Here is a 9,460-nt window from a genome sequence, read left to right on the forward strand (position 1 = left end):
TTTTTTCTATATTTCAATTAAGGCCCGGCCTTGATGTGGAATTTCGTACGTGATCAGAGTCCTCAACATCAAAAAAAAAAAAAGTTGAATGGGGTGTGTCTGGTGCATTAAACGTGGTCTTCCATACAGAAAGTCGCTTCTCACTTCTTCGCTTTACACTCCTCAAGTGAGACCAACGTCTGCATTCATACCAACTTCACACAAAATACTTCTATCTAATCCCCAACCAGTTTTCCAGCATCTTTCTGTGGGAGATCCCAAGCCCTAGAACCTTTTTTCTCTACATCTAGCCATCTCTTCAGCGGTCTACCTCTCCATGTGACCTGTATTGTACTGATATATATATATATATATATATATATATATATATATATATATATATATATATATATATATATATATATATATATATATATGATCACACTAGTTTGATATGATAGTTGTGAAGGTGAAATCGCACATTAGTAGTTCATAATATTTCATTTAACATGTAATTTTTCTATACATGTGGCGCGACATGTTTCGTGGAGACAATCCACCTCATCAGGTGCCAGTACTTAACAAAGTTATTTAAATCCCAATATCACACACGAATCCCGCCGTCCAGCACCAATCAGTACAGACCAACCTCTGTCCGCTTTGTCTGGCAGTAACCGTTGTAAGGGAGAGTGATTTAGGGGGTCATGTGGTGGGGGTTGACCTGGGAAGCTGGGTGTGTCTTGAACAACTTTTTTCTATGTTTTCGTGTTTTGTCAATTCTCTCATAATGATTTGGTTAATGCTAGGATGGGATATGAAATTGCCTGGGGACATATCAAAGTTCTTAGTATGAGCAATTAAAACAGATTCATTGACGTTGCGTGTTGCATAATCAGCAGAGGGGTGTAGATTAACGGGATTTTCATGATCTATGGAGTGATCATTTTCATGACAATGTTTAGCGATCACATTTATGTGGTCATCCCTGCGTACTGCATGACGGTGCCAATAACATCTCTCCGTTACAGTTTTTCCGGTCTGGCCTATATGTATATATCTTTACATGCCTTGCATTGACGGCGTAAACACTCCCAGTTGTTGCATAATTTGGCCTACTATTCATTAAGGTCTTACTGATGGTGTTATTGTACTGGAAAGCAACATTTCAAGCACTGTTTTTTAGAGCTGGTCTTAGATTAGCTAAGTTAGCTAAGAACCACAGATAACCTCCTAAGACGAGTAGTATTGAAGGAACCCCGCATTTCAGTCGCCGGACTTTTAAAAAAGCCTTCCATATCTTCCAGGAAACGTCTCTCAAAGAACCTTTCATTATCGCTTGGAAAAGGACCTTCAATTCCCTCTCGCAAACCCTTTGCCCATTGCGCCACTAGAGATCATCACACTATCTGGGTATTTCACCTTGAAACGAGAATCATACCGGCATTGGAGTAAGGCAAGGGAGGGTGAGGACGGAGGGTAGCAGCCGGTATGATTTTCGTTTCACGGTGAAGTACTCACGTAGTGTGATGATCTCTAGGCGCAGTGGGTAAACGAGGGTTGTTCTTATCTTAAAACACGACAGTAAATGGAAAGCGGTACATTAAGGTGCTTAAGGACCATCTGCCTCCCTTTTATGAAGTTCATGGTTGTGATCACTTTATGCAGGATAGTTCCCGCTGCCGCGAGGCTAGAAAGGTGATGAATTGATAATCAGAGAAAAATATTCAATCGCTGGAGTGGCCTGGGAAGTCCAAGACCTTGACCCAACCGAGAAATGCTGGAACCAGATGAAAGTCAAGCTTGTTTCGTGCCACACCTCATCATTGCCTCGCCTCATTCAGATCAAGACCCTAAGAACCCAACACCTGGACCTAACATACTTCAGGAACCTTGCCAGTTCCATGCCCAGACATCTGCAGATGGTAATTAAGGCTAAGGGAGACATAACAAAAGGGTAGAATGTAGTTATTACATTTCATTTTTGTTTATTTTTGTAGTACTGTACGGAGGAGTAAATTTATCTAATGGTGGACAAGTTCTTTTTTGCTGATACGGTATATTGTTAATAAATCTATCGTCAATCATACATTCTATAGTGCGACCGTACCATCCTAACAGACTTACCCTAACGTCTTCACACCACATAATCTTCGTCCCTCATTCTGTCTGTCCCTCTAGCTCCAGCTGTGCTACGCAAACTATACGTATCTCCTTTTATTTTTCATTTTTCCCGAACCTATGTTCACTTGGGTTTCACAGCCTATACAACAACGCTGTAACCAAGTACTTCATGCGAATATCTTGCCACTTCTCCCTTATAATCTTATCCCGTTCACCATAGCTTTCACTGCACCATCAAGTTTCTTTCCTTATGTGATCCTTTTTTCAACTCCAATTTCCCTACCACAATCGCTACGAAACGTTTTACTTTTATTTGCATTCCCTTTCAGCATCATCCTCTTCTATTATCGAACCTGCCCACCAGTCTACCTAAGTCCTCTGAATTAGTGAACAGCACAGCATCATCTGCTTACTTCAGCTACCTCATTTCTGCTTACCAATATTTTTTTCTTTTTAACCCTGGAGAAAAACTATGTGCACTACGCAGTCGGGTAATAACTGTTACAGTCAACAACGAATAGGCATTAAAAAATGTATCTGATAAACGAAACATGCAATACTGAACAGGTGAGCATTTTATAGTAATGATATATAAGGCTGCAGAAAAGTATCGGGCTAATGAAAAAATTACGTGTGTGTGTGTACAATAGAACTAATACATGGGCACACGTAGTTACAAAAAAACAAGCGACATTACAATGGTAGACTTACACATGAAAGTGACAAACCAAAAAGAAAAAAAATCTAAAAATTGTACAATAAAAGGAAACATTAAATCATATGAGGGTCAGACACATTGAAGTTATGTCTGTTGGAGCAGAACGAAAAACGGTAACTGATGAGTGGTAAGGTACTGACGCTGGTGGTGTCGTTAACAGTAAAGGTGAAAATTCCAATAACAGCGATACAGAAAAGTGCAGCAACAATCAGGATGATACGGAGTGTGGATGTTCCTGATTGACGCCTCGCTCAGCGTCGCTTCTGAGACGAAAGCAGTCTTGAAAAAAGGATGTGAGTTGTTCATATGCATGACAGAATGGGAGTTGTTCATATGCATGGCAGGATGGGAGTTGTTCATATGCATGGCAGGAAGGGAGCAGTTCATGTGCATGGCAACAAGGTCGTGTCTAAATCATGGAACAATATTTACTCGAATTTATGATGATTTGTCAGGAGTCTGAACTCATCAGAGGTTACTGAACAACGGCAAAAGAACATACTGACATATAATCGAACTTCTTCCCCATTTGTCTGCAAGCATGTAAGATGAAACTAGCCACCACAGGGAAGAGAATAGGGTAAAATTGACGTTAAGAGAACATGGGCGGGATCAACGGATATGAATACAGCGTTCAACCATATTGATATCGGGGAAGGGGAAGCTTGCAGGAGTTAGACAAAACTGGATGAGATCTCAGTAGGAGCGTCTTGTGAATATATGTGTCTTTTAGCTTTTTTGACTTAGCTACATCCTTCCTAGGGGGAAGTGTATAATGTTCCGCAGAATGAAGTGAGGAAGATGAAGTATTGAGAAATGAGGTAAAGAGATCATGTAAATATCGACTTGCAGGAGGTGTAGAACAAGACCTGAGGTCAGAATGACCAGACCAATATCGGCAGAACAAAGTTTAGAATGAAGAATTGAATCTTAGATGAACAAGAGTCAGTCTAGGAGTGATAGAAATTTGATAAGCTGTGACGAGGTTAATTGAATAAAGCAAGCCCAGCTGCCATTGGATTTTAGGGCAACAATGAGATGTGCAGGGAGATGGATCTCGGAGTACTTACTTGATCGGTGATTGGTAGGAGGAGGTGAGTTGAAAACCATGTGGCCTACTTTCTGAGAGAGAAATTCTTAATCTTAGAAGCTGGAATTTTGGAGAAAGAAATAGAATAAGCATCAAATTTAACTTTGACTAAGGGATTGAGTTAAGGGTTCTACACTCTTCCCAACGTTTGAGGTATTCAAGCCATGGCCGTCCTGATAGTAGTATGCAAACGTATATATATATATATATATATATATATATATATATATATATATATATATATATATATATATATATATATATATATATAGTAGAAAATAGTAACACTGTGTCAAGATGAAGAGGAAGAAGAGTGCTAGCCTGAAGGAATGGTAAAGTCATTACAGACGTCTTGAAAACTTTGAGTGCTTTCATGCCCATCTAATGAGCTCTGCATACTTTCGTGCTCATCTAATAAGCTCCAGACACGTACTGGACAGTTTCGTGCGTATGTAAGCTTCGGATACATGCTCTGGAAAATTTAGGGTTAAACTTTGGCAGTAGATCCAGCAACATGTTTAGTTGTCCTTCTTCGGCGGGTTTTGAAGCGTTCCAGTATTTGCTGGTCACCCAACACTTGGGAATCTGAATTTTGTATAAGCCGATAAGTTTCCCAGGAGATACCTTGAACGTGAGGAAGTCTTATACTGACGAAGAGGATTAATCCGTGGGACACACATATTCCTTCACCGTAAAGGACGCAGTTGTGGAGTGCTGCCGGTCGACCGAATCATTTTTGAATGTATGGAACGCCGAACTTCGGGGATGTCATATCCCCAAGAAGCACTGTAGGACATCACATAAGCGCATAAGATTCAAGGTTCTGGAATTCACTCGTTCGACGAGAGCATTTCTAACAGGGCGATGAACTTATATATTATACTTCTGAATGTTATAGTTTACAAAGAGCAGTGAGAACTGTGTTGTGGAATCCTAAGTTATTATTCTAGAGAATGACTCCTGGAGCAATATGTCGACAAAGCATTGAAAGCTGGAGTAACACATTCTGTAGATTTATGTGGTACAAGATATAGTTCATGATAACGACGGAATAAATCAACCATGACGAGCAATCGGGAGGAATGAACCTAAAACATATATCGAGAGAATCACTTTGCCAAGGCCGTAAAGGAACATCATAAATAATCAAGTCTACAGGTGCAGACGAAATGCCTTTGTGGGACGGCACAAGGGAAACATTTGTCCACTTAGAGTGAGATGTCTTGTGCCATGTGAGGACAGGATTACTGTAATAGTGCTTGACGAGTAGCACGTGCCTTCCCAGGATAATCGTCGTTACGAGTGTCACAAACAACCTTCAAACATGAGTGACGAGAGACGAGGGAACAACTAGTTGAGGAATTCGGCGTTTCTGTTGCATATTTGTTTGGGCGTGTAGCATTACGCCAGTGCAAACTGATGTTCAGAAGGAATTCCTTGTCTGGGAATTTCGTAAGAGGAGAGAAGCATGGCAGCTCACCCTTAGGGTGTCTGATATCACGATAGTTAGGATCTGACAATTATTGCAGGAGAGCCTCATAAAGGTCAAGTCATGGTTAACGAGTGGAGACGGCAGTAACTTGTGTTGAGAGAGTGTCTGCTCTTACCTTAACCTTACCACACAAAACGTGAGGATAAGACTGTTCACTTGCACGGAGAGAAACTAAAGAACTCCCTCTCCATTTTAAGTGTTGTCCCTGAAGAGATGAAGGAGAGGTTGGCGTTCATTTAGGGTTACAGTGGAGCGTCCGTAGATGATATCACGGATGTGTTTCAAGACAAAAACGGGCATCATCAAAGGCCTCAAAGTCTATCATTGGGTGATTCCGTTTTGCCTTACAAAGAGCACGATGGACATGAGCAACGGCGTGCAGACGCTTGCCAGTCTCCTCCTGACTGAGGACAGTTCCCAAGATTTTTCTGGAGGCATAAGGAGTTAAAATGGAGGAATTAAAGAAATCGGGACAGCATATGTCGGGAGAGAACATTGGTAGGGACTTTACCTAAGTTTTCAAAAGAAGTCTGCTGCAGTTTTCTTCATAAAAAGGGAGTGTCTTTTATGTTAAGATTAGTCTAGGAATGGGAATCTTAGCAAGTGACTGGTAGAAGAACTTCATATAAGATCCATCAAGGCCCAGGGAGAATCAATCATCTGTATACATAGGGATCCTTAGGATGTTGATTTTGGTAACCTTGAGCCTAAGACCGACGTGAGATAACGTATCGAAAACGTGTTATTTATCAGGGATTTTTACATGCTTATCTTGTTAGCGAGAGAAGAGACAGCTGCCCGGACCTAATAGGTGACATGGACAGCCACTGATGTGCTGGCTCAATGCGCAGCCGTTTACTGACCCCGTAATATACCTACCTGGTCTTGGTTGCCGACCTACGGAAGAGAGGGAGTTGGTTGGTCTGGAGGGTTATCGGACTAGTACTATTTTGGCTAGTTTCCGGATGTTTAGGATTTTGTTGTGTAACCAGGAATGGTTGAAGATATCGGTACTTGCTTGGCTTGCAACTGGACCAAAGAGGTTAAAGTGAAAGTTTGATATATTTTTTGAACCTGCTGTATGAGAGTTCATTAAGGATTTAATTGCGTTGTTGTATCAATGAGAGTGAATAGCGGGTGAGCAAATGGATTTCATGTTTGGGGGTGTGGTTGATTTGCGGCTAATTCTTTTATTGATAGTGTTTCATGAATACCTTTATGTGTTCTTTCGGAGAAAGGATGCCTTTGGATTAGGTCAGAAGTGCTTCATGCGTTGAGGCTGAGTGGGCGCGGATAAGGATCCGGAGGTGGTTGCTGTGGGTTCTGTGGTTTAATCGATACACGGATGTGAATGGTTTGTAAAACATGTTGGTAATTTCATACAAGGGGTAAAGGAACCTTAGATTAATTATTAGTAATGACCAGAAAATCACTAGCAGAAATATTAACTTAAAACGAGCGATACAATACTACATAACGGCCTTGTCATGCCACATACATGATATGCTGTTCAGCTTTGTTCACCAAAGTCTACCAAACGCGAAAGAAAAATAACTTGAACGAATGCAAAGAAGAGCACCAAAGTCAATTCCACCGCCGAAAAATATAGATAATGAAGACAGGAGGCGTGGACTGAGAGAGGAACTATCAAAAGTTTTAGAAATGCTTTGATTTTGACGGTATAACTCACAACAATTTCTTCATGTTAAGAAAGTATGCATTGACCAGAAATTACAGATTGAATGCAAGAAAGTATAATGCTAACAAAGGCAAAAGTTTCACAAGCAACAGAGTTATGGATTATTGGGATAAACTATGACAAGGTGGAGCCTATCAGTACAAGTAAGTCACACCTAAACGAATACTCAGATGATATAAACTATCGTTGAATACACCTGTCGTATAATATGCACATATCGTTGAATACACCTGTCGTATGATATGCACATATCGTTGAATACACCTGTCGTATAATATGCACATATCGTTGAATACACCTGTCGTATGATATGGACATATCGTTGAATACACCTGTCGCATGATATGCACATATCGTTGAGTACACCTGTCGCATGATATGCACATATCGTTGAATACACCTGTCGCATGATATGCATATATCGTTGAATACACCTGTCGTATAATATGCACATATCGTTGAATACACCTGTCGTATGATATGCACATATCGTTGAATACACCTGTCGTATGATATGCACATATCGTTGAATACACCTGTCGTATGATATGCACATATCGTTGAATACACCTGTCGTATGATATGCACATATTTAAGCTTTATTATTCTTTATTATTCTTTAGCAGTTGGTAATCTTTACATGATATTATGCCATTGGAATTAGATCATTCCCTATAATGTTTGTGCTCATATACTCTCTACATACTACATGTTGATCCAACATTGCTACCTATATTCCTGTTGGCTGATGTGCCACCGGTGAGTGGGAAGGAACCCTCTGCTTTACTATCTTGTCTCCGTCGACACAGACTAGGTTTTACAAACTTATTTCTGTCCTCCAGCAGGTAGCCTTGAAATAAACCATCAGGTCCTCTGTTATCTGTTCTTCCCATGTACTTTTTTTTTTCTATAGAAACCAGTTTTTCCGGTCTCCTGGTCAACATGGGAATTATCTTCAGGCCTGAGAGTGAGTTATTCAGTGTAGGAAGGAGTTTCTGTCTGTAAGTTACCATCATCATAACCTTAGAGGGGAATTAACCCGACTTCATTTGTCAAAACCGTGTGAGGCGTCATACCGCATGGGGCTTGGGTATCATGAGCCATATAGGGAGGGTGTAGGGAGGCAGATGACAACGGTAAAATGTAAAGTGAACTCCCTCTTTCTATGAGGCAGTAAAGTGCCACCACATACTTAGACCAAGAATATACTCTATGAGGAAAAAAATGCGATTACTCTCGTAAGCGTTTGTGACCTTTTCGTCCAGTTTTGTGACATGATACATCGTGAAACACAACAGGTATCGTAGTCCTGTGAAGACAGAGTATCACTGAGACACCACAGTATAACGCTGGCGATCACTCAGGCATCGGTAGCGTCGTGCGGGTGGGTTGTGGAGCACAGGTTGGTCCCCTAAGTCGGTGACGCTAAAATGGTTGGTTGATTTGTGCCGGTGCCCTCGGCAAATTTATTATGCACCCCCATGCTCATCCTGTGAACGGTAGTGCAAAAGGATTACAGGGGTAACAAAGGCACTTAGTCAGAACTCCAGTGGGTTGATATCACATAAAATGTTACAATTCGTATTTCAGTACATACATTACATAGTTTCATATGGTAAGTTTTACCGACTAGACGCAAGAAGTGGACACAAACTTAAAATTTCAGGTATCTTGTTATTAACAATAAGGTGTTGTGACATTTCTTGAAGGGTTGGTTTCGATCTGTTTCCCAAAAGGAGAGAACGTGGAATCAGGGGCCAGAATTACATGACGTGGACGTCCCGGGTGATGATGGGGTGTGCGCTCAGGAGTGCGTGCGTCCAGTGATGGTAGGTGCGGAGTTCTCGTCCGGTGTCAGCGAAGAGAAGACCAAAGTCCAGTCGCTGAGGTCGACGCTACGTTGGCTAGAGCAAAGGGTTGGATAGTCCCGTGACATAGATAACGATGACGTCACAGTGGACGGGGTCAGAGGTGAGGAAGTGACTTGTGCTGGGTTGCAGGAATGACTTGGCGCTTTCATGACATTTCCCGATGGAGGCCTTGGGCTCTGAACGGCTGGGACCACATGAAGGTGTTACTAGGCAGGATTCGACCCTGAGTGTTGGTTGGGAGGTGCCATCGAGGGGACATGTCACACGGTCAGCTTCGTCGATTGTTGAACTCTAACTTGAAGCTGTAGATCGTAAAGCACTAAAATGTGATCACAGGAACAGCAAAGGTGATTGGATGAACGTTTTATTTAGGGGGCCACTGTTGAGCACAGAGGTTAGTGGAAGAAGAGGTCAGCTCGTCTTCCATTCCACGTCCATCTCACAAGAGAACTGGACAAAGAGAGGGTGGCCGGGCCTTAGGCATAAGTGA

The sequence above is a fragment of the Panulirus ornatus genome, chromosome 12 (assembly GCF_036320965.1).
Source record: "Panulirus ornatus isolate Po-2019 chromosome 12, ASM3632096v1, whole genome shotgun sequence".
In the NCBI taxonomy this organism is placed as follows: Eukaryota; Metazoa; Arthropoda; class Malacostraca; order Decapoda; family Palinuridae; genus Panulirus; species Panulirus ornatus.